Source organism: Oryctolagus cuniculus, chromosome 12 (assembly GCF_964237555.1).
Source record: "Oryctolagus cuniculus chromosome 12, mOryCun1.1, whole genome shotgun sequence".
Taxonomy (NCBI): domain Eukaryota; kingdom Metazoa; phylum Chordata; class Mammalia; order Lagomorpha; family Leporidae; genus Oryctolagus; species Oryctolagus cuniculus.
The window spans coordinates 29,610,918-29,625,666 of record NC_091443.1 but is presented as its reverse complement, the minus strand read 5'-3'; the positions used below and the strand labels follow the sequence as shown (position 1 = coordinate 29,625,666).

At 36.6% G+C, this 14,749-nt stretch overlaps 1 long non-coding RNA gene across 1 annotated transcript in view; it reads left to right on the top strand.

Annotated features, from left to right (window-relative positions):
• The window catches only part of LOC103351202 (LINE-1 retrotransposable element ORF2 protein), a 354,869-nt gene extending 340,474 nt beyond the window's left edge, over positions 1-14,395 (top strand). Inside the window, exon 6 of the long non-coding RNA XR_011380460.1 lies at positions 13,975-14,395. This is a non-coding gene — a long non-coding RNA (LINE-1 retrotransposable element ORF2 protein). The remainder of the gene's footprint in view (positions 1-13,974) is intronic.
• The last annotated feature ends 354 nt before the right edge of the window (positions 14,396-14,749 follow it).

The following is a 14,749-nucleotide window of genomic DNA, read 5'->3' as shown; positions in this document are numbered from 1 at the left end:
AGAAATATCAAGAAAAAATCTTAGGTCTAATAGTTAATACGGACAATAAATAATTATTAACTCTTATTAAGGAACAAAGAAGACCTTTTTCTTATTAATTTCTATTGAGTTCATATGTTCCTCTAATTCACAAACATGCAGTAAGACTCCATTATGTCCCAGGCATTATTATAGTCTCTAAGAATACACAGTAAAGAAAATAGACGGAAATCATTTTCTTCCAGAGCTCACATTCTACTAAATATTTTACTATTGTTTTACCAAAAAGAACCAATTAACTATTTTTGAGTGACTAAATACATGTTTCCTCTGATCTTTAATTTCTTATTTATATAAGAGGAACAAATTTCATGATTTTCATATATGCAATTTGAAGAGCATAATGATACTTACTACTATTCCTACCCCTCCCACTTCCTTCCCCCCTCCTCCTTCTTTTCTTTTAATTTTTACAATGACACACTTTCAGTTTACTTTGTAATCACTTGTTTAACCCTCCACTAAATAAAGAACTCAACAAGTATCAAGCAGAAAAACCACTGTTCCTCAAGAGTTTAGATGAGGACAATAAAAAACAACCAAATCTCAAAACATCATTTTCACTCATACAGTACATGTTTTGTACTCTGTATATTAGTCACAACAAATAAGGGAAAATTTTGGGATTGGCTTATTTCACTAAACATAATGGTCTCCAATTGCATCCATTTTGTTGCAAAAGACAGGATTTCATTCTTTTTTATGGATGAATAGTATCCCATCGTGTGTATATGCCACAATTTCTTTTTCCAGTCATCAGTTGAAGGACTTCTGGATTGATTTCAAATGTTTTGAGTTGAGTTGCTATAAACATGGTAGTAAAGACAACTCTTTCATATGCTGATTTCATTTCCTTTGAGTAAATCCCCAGGAATGGAATAGCTGGGTCATGTGGTAGATCTATTTTCAGATTTCTGGGGAATTTCCATACTGTCTTCCACAGTGGCTGTACCACTTTACATTCCCCCCATCAGTGTATTAGTGTATCTGTTTTCCCAAATCCTCACTGGCATTTGTTATTTTCTAATTTTTGGATGATAGTCATTCTAACTAGGATGAAGAGAAACCTTACTGTAGTTTTTATTTGTGTTTCCCTAATAGCTATTCATCCTGAGCATCTTTTCATGTGTCATTGACCATTTGCATTTATTTCATCCGTTGAAAACTGCCTGTTCATTCTGAGGCCAGAGTGCTATTTAGGACATCTGCCATTCTATGAGTCTGCTGTGTATCCTGCTTCCCATGTTGGATCATTCTCTCCCTTTTTGATTCTATCAGTTAGTATTAGCAGACACTAGTCTTGTTTCTGTGATCCCTTTGACTCTTAGACCTATCAGTGTGATCAATTGTGAACTGAAATTGATCACTGGGACTAGTGAGATGGCATTGGTACATGCCACCTTGATGGGATTGAATTGGAATCCCCTGGCACGTTTCTAACTCCACCATTTGGGGCAAGTCTGATTGAGCATGCCCCAAATTGTACATCTCCTCCCTCTCTTATTCCCACTCTTATATTTAACAGGGATCACTTTTCAGTTAAATTTAAACACCTAAGAATAATTGTGTGTTAATTACAGTACCAATAGTACTAGAACAAAAAAAAATACTAAAAGGGATAAAGTATATTAAATTGTACATCAACAGTCAAGACAAGGGCTGATCAAGTCACTGTTTCTCAGCCCTTAAGGCATTCAGATCTGGCTGAAGAGCCCATGAGACTATTTCAGGCATGGAAAGCCAAGACACCCTGAAAAAAAAAAAAGACCTAAATGAAGATCTCTGTGAGTGAGATCCCAGTGGAAAGAACGGGGCCATCAAAGAAGGAGGTACCTTTCTCTGAAGGGAGGAGAGAACTTCCACTTTGACTATGACCCTGTCGGAATAAGATCGAAGACGGCAAACTCAAAAGGCTTCCATAGCCTTGGCAAGTCATGACAAGAGCCTAGGGTTATCACTGACGCCATAAACAAGAGTGTCAAATTGTTAAGTCAACAACAGGAGTTACTGTGTACTTGCTTCTCATGTGGGATCTGTCCTTAATGTGTTGTCCAGTGTGAAGTAATGCTATAACTAGTACTGAAACAGTATTTTACACTTTGTGTTTCTGTGTGGGTGCAAACTGATGAAATCTTAATATATACTAAATCGATCTGTATATAAAGAGAATTGAAAATGAATCTTGATGTGAATGGAATGGGAGCGGGAGATGGGAGGGGTGCGAGTGGGAGGGAAATTATGGGGGAGGGGAGCCATTGTAATCTATAAACTGTAATTTGGAAATTTATATTTACTAAATAAAAGTTAAAAAAAGGAAAAATGCCTGTTCATATCCTTAACCCCTTTGTTAACTCAATTGCTTGTGTTGTTGTTGAGATTCTTGAACTCTTTATGTATCTTGGATATTAATCCTTTATCAGATGTATAGTTTGTAAATATTTTCTCCCATGCTGTCACTTGTCTCTTTGTTGAATGTTTCTGTTGCAATGAAGAAGCTTCTTAGCTTGATGCAATCCCATTCATCTGTTTTTGCCTTTATTGCCCGTGTTTCTGGGGTGTTTTCTAAGAGGTATATCCCTGTGCCAATGCCTTGCAGTGTTTCCCAGATGTTTTCCTCTAGTAATTTGATGGTTTCAGGTCTTGTATTTAGTTCCTTGATTCATTTTGAGTTGATTTTTGTATAAGGTATCAACTAGTGGTCTTTTCCATAATTCTGCTTGCAGGGATCCAATTTTCTCAACATTATTTATTGAAGAGACTGTCCTTTCTCCAATTTTAGCTCATTTGTCAAAGACTAGTTCGTTGTAAATATGTGGATTAATTTCTGTGGTCTCTAACCTGTTCCATTTGCCCACATGTCTGTTCTTGTGCTAGTGCCAGTCTTTTTTTTATTATAACCGCCCTGTAGAATGTCTTGAAATTTGGTATTGTACTGCTTTAGCTATTCATGGCCTCTTGTGATTCCATATAAATTTTAGGGTCATGTTTTCCAGATCTGAGAAGAATGTATTTGGTATTTTGATTGGGAATGTGTTGAATCTGTAAAATGTGAACATTTTGATTGTATTAATTCTTCCAATCCATGAACTTTGAAGATTTTTCCAAATTTTTTTATGTCTTCGATTCTTCCCTTAATTCTTGGTAATTTTCATTGTAGAGCTCTTTCACATCCTGAGTTAAGTATTCCAAGGTATTTAAAATTCTTGTAGCTATTGTGAATGGGACTGATCTTTTAAGTTCTTGCTCAGCCATGACACGGTGTATACAAAGGCTACTGGTTTTCATATGTTGATTTTATATTCTACAACTTTGCCAAACACTCATGAAATCCAATAATCTTTTAGTAGAGTCCTTTGGTTCCCGTATGTATAGGATTGTAACATCTGCACACAGAGATAATTTGACTTCCTCCTTTCCCACTTGCATCCTATTGATTTCTTTTTCTTGTCTAATTCTTTGACTAAAATTTCCAGAACTATATTGAATAGTACTTGTCTGGTTCTGGATCTTAGTGGAAATGCCATTGTTTTCCCCCATTCAATATGATGCTGGCTGTGCGTTTGTCACATACTGCCTCGATCGTGTTTAGGTACATTTCCTCTATACCCCATTTTCTTAAGTTTTTTTTTTATCATAAAAGGATACTATATTTCATCAGATGCTTTCTCTGCATCTAGTGAGATAATCATATGGTTTTTATTTGTCAATTTGTTAATGACATGTATCTTATTTATTGATTTGATTTTTGAACTTCTCTGCATAGCAGTGGTAAATTCAATTTGGTCTCTAGTACCTTAACTTTGTGCAAATGTTTGGTTGAATGCTGTTGTTTTCCCCTCTGAGCATAATTTATGGCCCATGATTATTGCAGAACCACTAAAACTTTTAATTGCCTATAGTTAGATTTTATGTCCATAGAGGCACAGCAGTTGCATACTAGGAAGGAACTCAGATGCAGAAATATGTCTGTATTCATATCTATATCCATATCTAAATCTTAATGTAGCTCTAGATAATTATATAGGAAAATGAGCAGTTATAGATTAGATATAGTTATAGGTAAAGGCAAAAACATGGATGTCTATCTATCTATCTATCTATCTATCTATCTATCTATCTATAGTTAACAATGCTGGAGCCAGAGGGGATAATTAAACAACTACTCACATCTATTTTATTGAATAGAACTTTCTTTGTTCCCTAATACAAAAGGCACTATCATTATTCAATTAAGACCATTCTAAACTCAAGTGATGTAAATAAAATATAGTAGATAAAATTAGATTATATACTAAGTAAAATGTGAAGTCAAGATATAGTATAAAAATTCTGTATTAATTCTATATTTCAGATGAGGCCAATGCATGAAGGAATTATTGATTCTGATTCAAGGGATCAGGAAAGGCTTAATAACTGAGCAGGCTATTTACTGAGCTTAAAATATCCGAACACTTCAATCCAACACTATTTTGTTAGATCTTTACCAGAAGGATCTAAAGTCCTTGAAAGAACTTAGCTCTAATTAAATATACCCGAATCCAGTTTCAAATTCTTTCACTGGGCCTTGATGTTGAAAGTAAATGTTCAATTGAAAGTAACTTTCAGTTCACCTTCTGAAGTCAGTACAAAAAGAAAATGAGTTTTTCTCTAATGTTTAGTGACTTCTCTGTCTGCCTCTGAGACGTCTAAAGGTTGTAGACAATCAGTAGTCTTGCAAGGGCTTTTTTTCTTTTAATGAATCTGAGTAATCTTGGCTAAAAAAGGATAATTTTAAGAAGGACTTAGAAGAAGTTCATATCTACACCTGCCAAGATAACTTTTGATATTTTCCTAGTGAGTTATGAAGTGAGAGGAGAGGAAGGCTTGTCTTCATCTTCTCCTGCCTGCACTGCTGACCAGCAAGCCCTGGGATCCATATAAATAGAATCACCAAGCTGGTTGTGCATGGATTAAGTTTTCTGGAGACTAAGTCACTACTACTCTCCATCATTTCCTTATTTTGTTCTCAAAGGGAAAATCCATTTTTAGCCTTATCTTGTCTCATGTTTTCATAAAATTAGATTGAAGTTATGCATGTTTGGCAAGAAGGCCACAGAAAGATGTGTCCTTTTATGTGTATTGTATCAGGTAATGAATAACTGTTGTAACTGGCTATGTTACCTTTGACAACTTGGTTGATGTGTATGCCAGGTTTAATTGCAACAGAATTACTAATTTTGGATTTTATTGATAAGTGTCTTATGGAAGATATTTTGAAGTAATACATCCTTATAACCAATGTCTACCAAAATTTTTGCCAAATAAATTGAATATTTTGAATAATTATAATGTTTTCTATCAATCATTATTACTGTGCTGTCCTTATAGAAATTTTCTAGTTACTTCTTCTGCATTTATTATTTAATTTTTTTCTATAAATAAGAACTATTCCTTCTTACACATTTATTTACTTATTTAATTATTGATTTATGTCACTTGGACACTTGTTATTCTGTGGATTCTAATACCACATATTTCAAGTTGTTCTACATGGGCCATTGGAACACATTCAGGTGTCCTGTGCCACCATCCTTTCATGAGTCTTTACTAAGTTTTTGTGACTACAAGATACTCCAAACTCGGATGGTCCAAGTCCTTGGGCCCTGCACCCACATGGGAGACCAGGAAAAGCACGTGGCTCCTGGCTTCAGATCAGGGCGATGCGCCAGCCGCAGTGTGCCGGCCGCAGCAGCCATTGCAGGGTGAACTAACAGTAAAGGAAGACCTTTCTCCCTGTTTCTCTCTTTCACTGTCCACTCTGCCTGTTAAAAAAAAAAAAGATACTCCAGACTCATCTTGCATTTTTCCATCCTTTCATCTGTATTAAACACTTCTCTAAGGAGTTCAAGTTCCTTTTACTGGAGGCAGTAGTTTAGACACTATACGATCTGTGTGCTCAGTGATATTAGGGTGGTCACCATTTCTAGGTCTTCTCAACAAACAAGGATAATTTAAACAAATATGAATTAAATAAGTTTATATTTGTTCCTCTAATTATTTGATATATGTGAACTACGAATTTGTAATGATGCTCCCACCCACAATCCAACAGTCTTCAGTTATATTCTTACCTTTCCACTACAGTATTCATAATTTTTCTCTGATGTTGAGAAACCAGCTTCTAATAGTCACAATGCATTCACTTATCAGCCCTAGTATATAAATTAAGTTTCCTAACCTATGTGCATTTGGAAACAAACACCATGGTGAGTGAAATGTTTATTTACTGTTCTGTCTTAGTGTATTTGTGTAACAGAATACCGGCTACTGTGTAAAGTACAAAGAAGAGACATGTATTTTCTTAAGTTCTGGCAGCTTAGAAATTCAAAATCATGGCACTAACATCTTGTGAGGGCCTTCTTGTAATCTCCAAAGGGGATGATGTTCCCATATGGTAGAAGGCAGCGGGCAAAGAGGCCAAAGGAGGCCCCAGTTTTCTCTTTAATGGCAGCACTTTTCACCTCCCAAAGGTCCCACAGCAATGAACCTTAACTATGAGTTTGGAAGGGGACAAACATGCAGACCATGTCAGTTCTGTTTGACTTTAACCCTGCGACATCCAGTCAAAACACTGTTTTCCAAAGTAATTAAAAGTAGGGTTTCTTTTTTCTTTTCTGCTTATTTCTGCATGGAAAGCCATCCAAAAATGTTTTACTTTGAAAAGTTTGAGGGGCTAGTGTTATGGTGTAGTGAGTAAAGCTGCCACCTGTGATGCTGGCATTCTATATGGGTGCCAGTTCTACTCCAGGCTGCTCCACTTCTGATCCAGCTCTATGGTAATGGGCCTGGGAAAGCAGCAGTGGATGGCTCAAGCGTTTGGGCTACTGCACCCATGTGGGAGATCAGGAAGAAGCTTCCGGTCATTGTAGTCATTTGGAAAGTGAACCAGGGATGGAGATATTCCTCCCTCTCCCCCTCCCCCTCTCCCTCTCTCTCTTTCCTCCCTATCTCCCTCCCTCTTTATCTCTTCAATTGTGCCTTTCAAATAAATAAATACATCTTTAAAAAGTTTTGGCCTACATGTAATACATTTTTATGGGATACACTGCAGAATTGCAACACATATACTGAGTAAACTGATCAAACCAGGCTACCAACTTTTCCACTTCTTCAATATTCTCCTTGTGTTTGGAGCTTACCACCCCCTCTTCCAGTTCTTTATGTAATTTTATTTTCATCTCCCTGATTGCTAATAATTTTGAGCATTTTTTCATGTATTTCTGGGCTATTTGTATTTCTCCTATTTGAGAAATATCTCTTTATCTTCTTTGTAATTCTAACCTGGACTGTTTTTTGTTGTTGTTAGCTATTCTAGTTACTTATACATTCTAGATATTAATCTTTCACCAAATGAATAGTATGCACATATTTTCTGTCATTCTCTTGGTTGTTTCTTCACTCCGTTGATGGCTGGCCATGTAGAAGCCACTTATGCGGCATGTCATTTGTCCATGTTTCCTTTTGTTGTCTGTGCACCTTTTTCAAAAAAAGAAAATGTTGCTAATGCCAATACCTTAAAATGACCACAAAGTTTTCTTTCAGTAGTTTCTTTTTTTTTAACTTTTATTTAATGAATATAAATTTCCAAAGTACAGCTTAGGGATTACAATGGCTTCCCCCCCATAACGTCTCTCCCACCTGTAACCCTCCCCTTTCCCACTCCCTCTCCCCTTCCATTCACATCAAGATTCATTTTCAATTCTCTTTATATACAGAAGATCAGTTTAGCATACATTAAGTAAAGATTTCAACAGTTTGCTCCTACACAGAAACATAAAGTGAAAAATACTGTTTGAGTACTAGTTATAGCATTAAATCTCAATGTACAGCACACTAAGGACAAAGATCCTACATGAGGAGTAAGTGCACAGTGACTCCTGTTGTTGACTTAACAACACTCTTGTTTATGGCATCAGTAATCAACCTAGGCTCTTGTCATGAGCTGCCAAGGCTATGGAAGCCCCCTGAGTTCACTGACTCCGATCATTTTTAGACAAGGCCATGGTCAAAGTGGAAGTTCTCTCCTCCCTTCAGAGAAAGGTACCTCCTTCTTTGATGACCCATTCTTTCCACTGGGATCTCACTTGCGGAGATCTTTCATTTAGGTTTTTTTTTTCCCCCAGAGTGCCTTGGCTTTCCATGCCTGAAATACTCTCATGGGCTTTTCAGCTGGATCCGCATGCCTTAAGGGCTGATTCTGAGGCCAGAGTGCTGTTTAGGACATCTGCCATTCTATGGGTCTGCTGTGTATCTCACTTCCCATGATGGATCGTTCTCTCCCTTTTCAGTAGTTTCATAGTTCCAATCCTGCCATTTAGATTTTTGATCCATTTGAGTTGATTTTTATAGAGGATAAGAGGTGTGAGGAGGTCAAGTTTCAATCTATAAATGGAGGCTCGAAGTTTGATAATATTATTTTGTGATATATTTAAGTTTGCATGTCAGTGGTTTTTAATTGATTTGACATTCTAGCCACGTGCTGGCTGTTTTATTTTTATTTTGCATATAATCAAATTAACTCTTTGTGGCATAAAGGTTTATAAGTTTTGCATGAAGAATTGCATTTATAAGAATTGCATGAAGTCATGTATCCACAAACATATTCATGCTAGAAAACAGACCCATTATACCAAAATTCCTCTGCCAGCTAACCATTCCTTATTTATTTATTTATTTTAAAGGTTTTTTAATTTATTTATTTGAGAGAGAGAGAGTTACAGTGAGAGGGAGAGAGAGAGAGAAAGGTCTTCTGTCTGTTGATTTACTCTCCAATGGCCGCAACAGGGGGAGCTGTGCTGATCCAAAGCCAGGAGTCAGGAGCTTCTTCTGGGTCTCCCACACAGATGCAGGGGCCCAAGGACTTGAGCCATCTTCTACTGCTTTCCCAGGCCATAGTACAGAGCCAGATTGGAAGAGGAGCAGCCGGGACTAGAACTGATTCATTTGCTAAAATATTTTGTGAAGATTCGTGCATCTGTGTTCATGAACTATATTTTAATGCTGTAGTTTTCTTGGTTTGTTTAGTTTTGCTATTATAATGGTGGTTACCTCATCGAATTTGCAAAGCTTTTTAAATTTTCTTGTTTTTATTTCTCTTTTTACAAGATTTATTGAATTATTTAAAAGGCAGAATTAGAGAGACAGGAGGAGAAGAGAGATCTTCTATCTCCTGGCTCACTCCCCAAATGGCTGTAAAGGCCAGGACAGGGCCAGAGCTGGGCCAAGCTGAAGCCAGGAGCCAGGAACTCCTTCCAGGTTTTCCACATAGGTGACAGGAACCCAAGTACTTGAGGAATTTTCTCTTGCCTTTCCAGGCGCATTAGCAGGGAGCTGGACTGGAAATGGAACAGCCAGAGATTGAACTGGTGTTCATAAGTAGCGCCAGCATCGCAAGTTGTGTCTTAACCCACTGTACCACTGTGCTGGCCCCTGTTTTTCACTTGAATGCTTGGTAAAGTTTACCACTGACCCACTCAGTCTTTGGAATTTTTGTCAAAATAAATTTTTCATTGAAAATTAAATATCTTCAGTAAACATAGGACCACTCATATATATTTCTTCTTGAATGAGTTTCTGTAAATAGTTTGTGTCTTTTCTGAAATTGGTCATGTCATCTAAGTTTTCAAATTAAGGGCAAAACTTTTTCAAAGTATTCTTTTTTTATTCTTTATAATATTTGTGATCCTTAGTGATTTTTCTTTTTCATTCCTGGTGTTGGTACATTTGTCTTTATTTTTATAAATTTCACAAGTATGTTCTAGAATTTCATCAAATATATTGAAGACCAAGCTGTTCGTTTCATTGATCTGTAGTTTCTATTGCATTACATTCCTCATTTATCTTTGTCATCTCTCTGTACTGTGTGCAAGTTCTGCGCTTCACAGTTGCCTAAGGTACAAGTTTGAATTAGTCTTTTGAGATTTCTTTTCACCATCTTTTTAAACATAAATTTTCATGTGACATTTCTTTCAAGTTCTATTTTATATTTCACAATTCTTGATGTGTTTCATTTTCATTTAGTAAAAATATTTTTGGTACCCATTGAAATTTATCCCTTGTTCCCATTTTATTTTGTAGTATACTTTTTAATTTCCAAATATGTGTAGTATTTCCAGATGTCTTTCTGTTTTTGATTTCTTATTTAAATTTCCTATGATTCAAGAATACATCTCATATATGATTTCTGTTCCTTTAAACTTGTTAAGATTTGTTCATGGCCAAGGTAGACTACATAGAATTTGGTGTAGTTTGGTAGTTGTTCCATCTGCATTTGAAAAAAATGTCTAATCTATTGTTATTGGGTGGACTCTTTTATAAAGGCAAATTTATCATGTTAGTTGATTGTGCTCTTCAGATGTTTTGCAGCCTTACTAATTTTCAGTTCATTTATTCTAACTTTTACACTAAAGGGACTGTTTCAATTTTCAAATACAAAAAGGAGTTATGTCCTCTTTTTGTCCTCTCAATATTTTGAATATTGGATATTTCAATGTTTTGAAGCTTTGTTGATAGTGGCACAGATTTTTGGATTTCTTGTCTTCTTGACAAATTAACCATTATAACATTATGTATGTCTATTTTTAAAACGTTTTAAAATTACTTTTTAAGCTGAACAGATTTCACATATTTAATATATACAGATTTAGGAGCATAGTGGTACTCCCCACCCCGCCCTACCTCCTGCCTATGCTCCCACTTTCCTTCCTCCTTCCATTCCTTTAATTTTTACAATGACCTGCATTCAGTTAATTTTATAGTCGTAAGATTAACCCTACACTAAGTATAGACTTCAACAGATAGAAGAAACAAACACTGGTCCTCAACAATAGAGACAAGGGCTGTAAACAATCATCAAATCAGAAAATGTTCATTTCACTCATATACATTACCTATTTTGTATTCTGTTAGTTTCCACAGATCATGGAGGACATGTAGTATTTGTCTTTTTGGGATTGGCTTATTTTATTAAGTATATGGTTCACAGATGCATGCATTTTGTTGCAAAGACAGGAGGATGTCATCATTTTTATGGCTGAGTAAAATAATGTATATAATGTACATACACCATATTTTCTTTATGCAGTCATCGGTTGATAGACATCTGGGTTGATTCCGTATCTTAGCTATTGTGAATTGAGCTGCAATAAACATGGTGTTAGATAACTACTTTGTATTTACCTTTGGGTAAATTCCTCTGAGTGGGATGGTTGGGTCAAATGGTAGATGTATTTAGATTTCCAAGGAATCTCCATGCTGTCTTCCACAATGACTACACTTGTTTACATTCCCATCAACAGTGGATCAGGGTACCTTGTACCTCACATCCTTGCCAGCATTTATTGCTTTTTGATAATACTATTCTAACTGGGGTGAGGTGAAACCTCACTGTGGTTTCTATTCGCATTTCCCTGATGGCTAATGATCCTGAGCATTTTTTCAAGTGTCTGTTGGCAATTTGAATTTCCTCTTCTGAAAATGCCTGTCAAGTCCTTTGCCTGTTTCTTAATTGAATTATTTGTTTTGTAGTTGTTGAGTTTCTTTTTGTTTTAACTTTTATTTAATGAATATAAATTTCCAAAGTACAGCTTATGGATTACAATGGCTCCCCCCCCCAATAACTTCCCTCCCACCTGCAACCCTCCCCTTTCCCTCTCCCTCCCCCCTTCCATTCACATCAAGATTCATTTTCAATTCTCTTTATATACAGAAGATCAGTTTAGCATATATTGAGTAAAGATTTCAACAGTTTGCACCCACATAGAAACATAAAGTGAAAAATACTGTTTGAGTACTAGTTATAGCATTAAATCTCAATGTACAGCACCTTAAGGACAGAGATCCTACATGAGGAGTAAGTGCACAGTGACTCCTGTTGTTGACTTAACAAATTGACACTCTTGTTTATGGCATCAGTAATCACCCTAGGCTCTTGTCATGAGTTTCTTGAGCTCTTTATTTCTGTGGCTATTAATCGTTTATTAATCTCATGCTTGCAGTATTTTATTCTGTCGGTTGCCTCTTCACTTGGGTGCGTATTTCCTTTGCAGTGCAGCAGCTTCTCAGCTTGATGTAATCCCATTTGTCTACTTTGGCATTGATTGCCTGTGCTTCTGGGGTCTCTTCCAAGTGTTTGCCTATGCCAATGTCTTCCAAAGTTTCCCTAGTGTTCTCCTCTAGTAATTTGATGGTATCTGGTTATAGATTTAGATTCTTGGTCCATTTAGAGTTGATTTTTGTATCAGATGTAAGGTAGGGGTCCTGTTTCATAATTCTACATGCAGAGTTACAATTTTCCCAGTGCCAGATGTTGAAGAGACTGTCCTTTCTCCAGGGATTGGTTTTAGCTCCTTTGTCAAAAATTATTTGATTGTAGATATATGAATTGGTTTCTGGAGATTCTGTTCTGTTCCATCGGTCTACTTGTCTGCTTTTGTACCAGTACCAGGCTTTTATATATATATATATATATATATATATATATATATATATATATATATATAACTGCCCTGTAGTATGTCTTGAAATCTGGTATGTCTGGTCTCTGGCTTTGCTTTTGTTGTTTAAGGTTGCTTTAGGTATTCTGGATCTCTTGTATTTCCATATGAATTTTAAGGTCATTTTTTCCATATCTGGGAAGAATGTTGTTGGTGTTTTTATGGGGATCACACTAATTTGTAAATTTCTTTTGTTGTATGGCCATTTTGATGGTATTAATTATTCCAAACCATGAATTTGGAAGATTTTTCCACTTTTTGTGCCTCCTTCTATTTCTTTCATCAATGTTTTGTACTTTTCATGGTTGAGATCTTTCACCTCCTTGATTAAATTTATTACAATAAATCTAAATTTTGTAGCTATTGTGATGGGATTGATCTTACAAGTTCTTTCTCAGTCATGTCATTATTTGTGTATACAAAGGCTGTTGATTTTTTGTGTTAATTTCATATCCTGCCATTTTACCAAACTGTCTTATGAGTTCCAATAGTCTCTTATTGGATTCTTTTGGTTCTCCTATATATATAATCATGTCATCTGCAAACAGGTATAATTTGATTCCTCCTTTCTAATTTGTATCCCTTTGATTTCTTTTTCTTCCTAATGGCTCTGACTAAAAGTTCCAGAAGTATTTTGAATAGCAATAATGAAAGTGAGCATCCTTGTTTGGTTCTAGATCTTAGCGGAAATGCTTCCACTTTACCCCAATCAATATGATGGCTGTGGGATTGTCATATATTGCCTTGATTTTGTTAAGGAATGTTCCTTCTCCACCCAATTTTCTTAAAGTTTTTATCATGAAAGGATGTTATATTTTATCAAATCCTTTCTCTGAGTTTAGTGAGGCAATATTTTTAATTAATTAATTTTTTTTTAATTTGACATGCAGAGTTAGACAGTGAGAGAGAGAGACAGAGTGAAAGGTCCTCCTTCCATTGGTTCACCCTCCAAATGGCCACTACGGCCAGTGCACTATGCCGATCCAAAGCCAGGAGCCACGTGCTTCCTCCTGGTCTCCCATGCAGGTGCAGGGCCCAAGCACTTGGGCCATCTTCCACTGCCTTCCTGGGCCACAGCAGAGAGCTGGACTGGAAGAGGAGCAGCCGGGACTAGAACCCAACACCCATATGGGATGCCTGCACCTCAGGCGGAGGATTAACCAAGTGAGCCATGGCGCTAGCCCCTAATTAATTAATTTGACAGAGTTACAGAAGGAAAGGGAGAGAGGGAGAGAGAAAAATAGAGAGAGAGAGAGAGAGATTGATTAATTTCCCATCCACTGGTTCACTCTGTAAATGGCTGTAACCATCAGGGTTTGGGCAGGCAGCAGGTGCTTCATCTGGGTCTCACATATGTTTGCAGGGGCCCAAGTACTCAGGCCATCTTCCTCTGCTTTCCTAGGCACATGAGCAGGGAGCTGGATCAGAAGTAGAGCAGCCAGGATCCAAACCAGTGCCTATATGTGAGTATCTTTTTCCATCCTTTCACTTTCAATTTGCATGTATCTTTGTTGATGAGATGTGTTCCTTATAAGCAGAAAATAAGTGGGTCTTGTTTTTTAATCCATTCAGCCAGCCTCTATCTTTTAATTGGAGAATTTAAGGTACTTACATTCAAGGTTATTAATAAATAACAACTTGGCCTAGACATTTTCCACAAATATTCCCATTGTTTGCTTTGAATTTCCTTTGTACCTTTACTAGATTTTTTGCCTTCACATTCTTTTATAATGATGATTATCTTTCTGTGTTTCTGTGTGTAGCACATCCTTAGTGGAATGTCTGTTCCTTCAGTGAATACCAAGAGTAATGTACTAGGTATTACCAGGGAACTCTGGTCCATGCTCCAGGGCGGGGTGAGAATCCAGGGTGACACCAAGTTAGGTGTGGTAGATCTCCTCTATTCTCAGCTGTCGAGAAGGTATGATCATACCTGCTGGTATAATCGCAACCTCACCTCCTCTCTTCCAAGGTGATAAATGACTGGAGTTAGCTCACAATGGGTACAACCTCCATCCATGCTGGTATGTGAATCACACAAATTATCTTTATGGTCTTCAATGTGAGCAAGGAACCCTATCCTCCCACAAGACATTAGGTTAGCTGATTGCCCTGTTATGTCCTCTGACTGCTTTCAGAAAATTCATGGATTTGGAGTGTGCATTTTTTTTTATTGA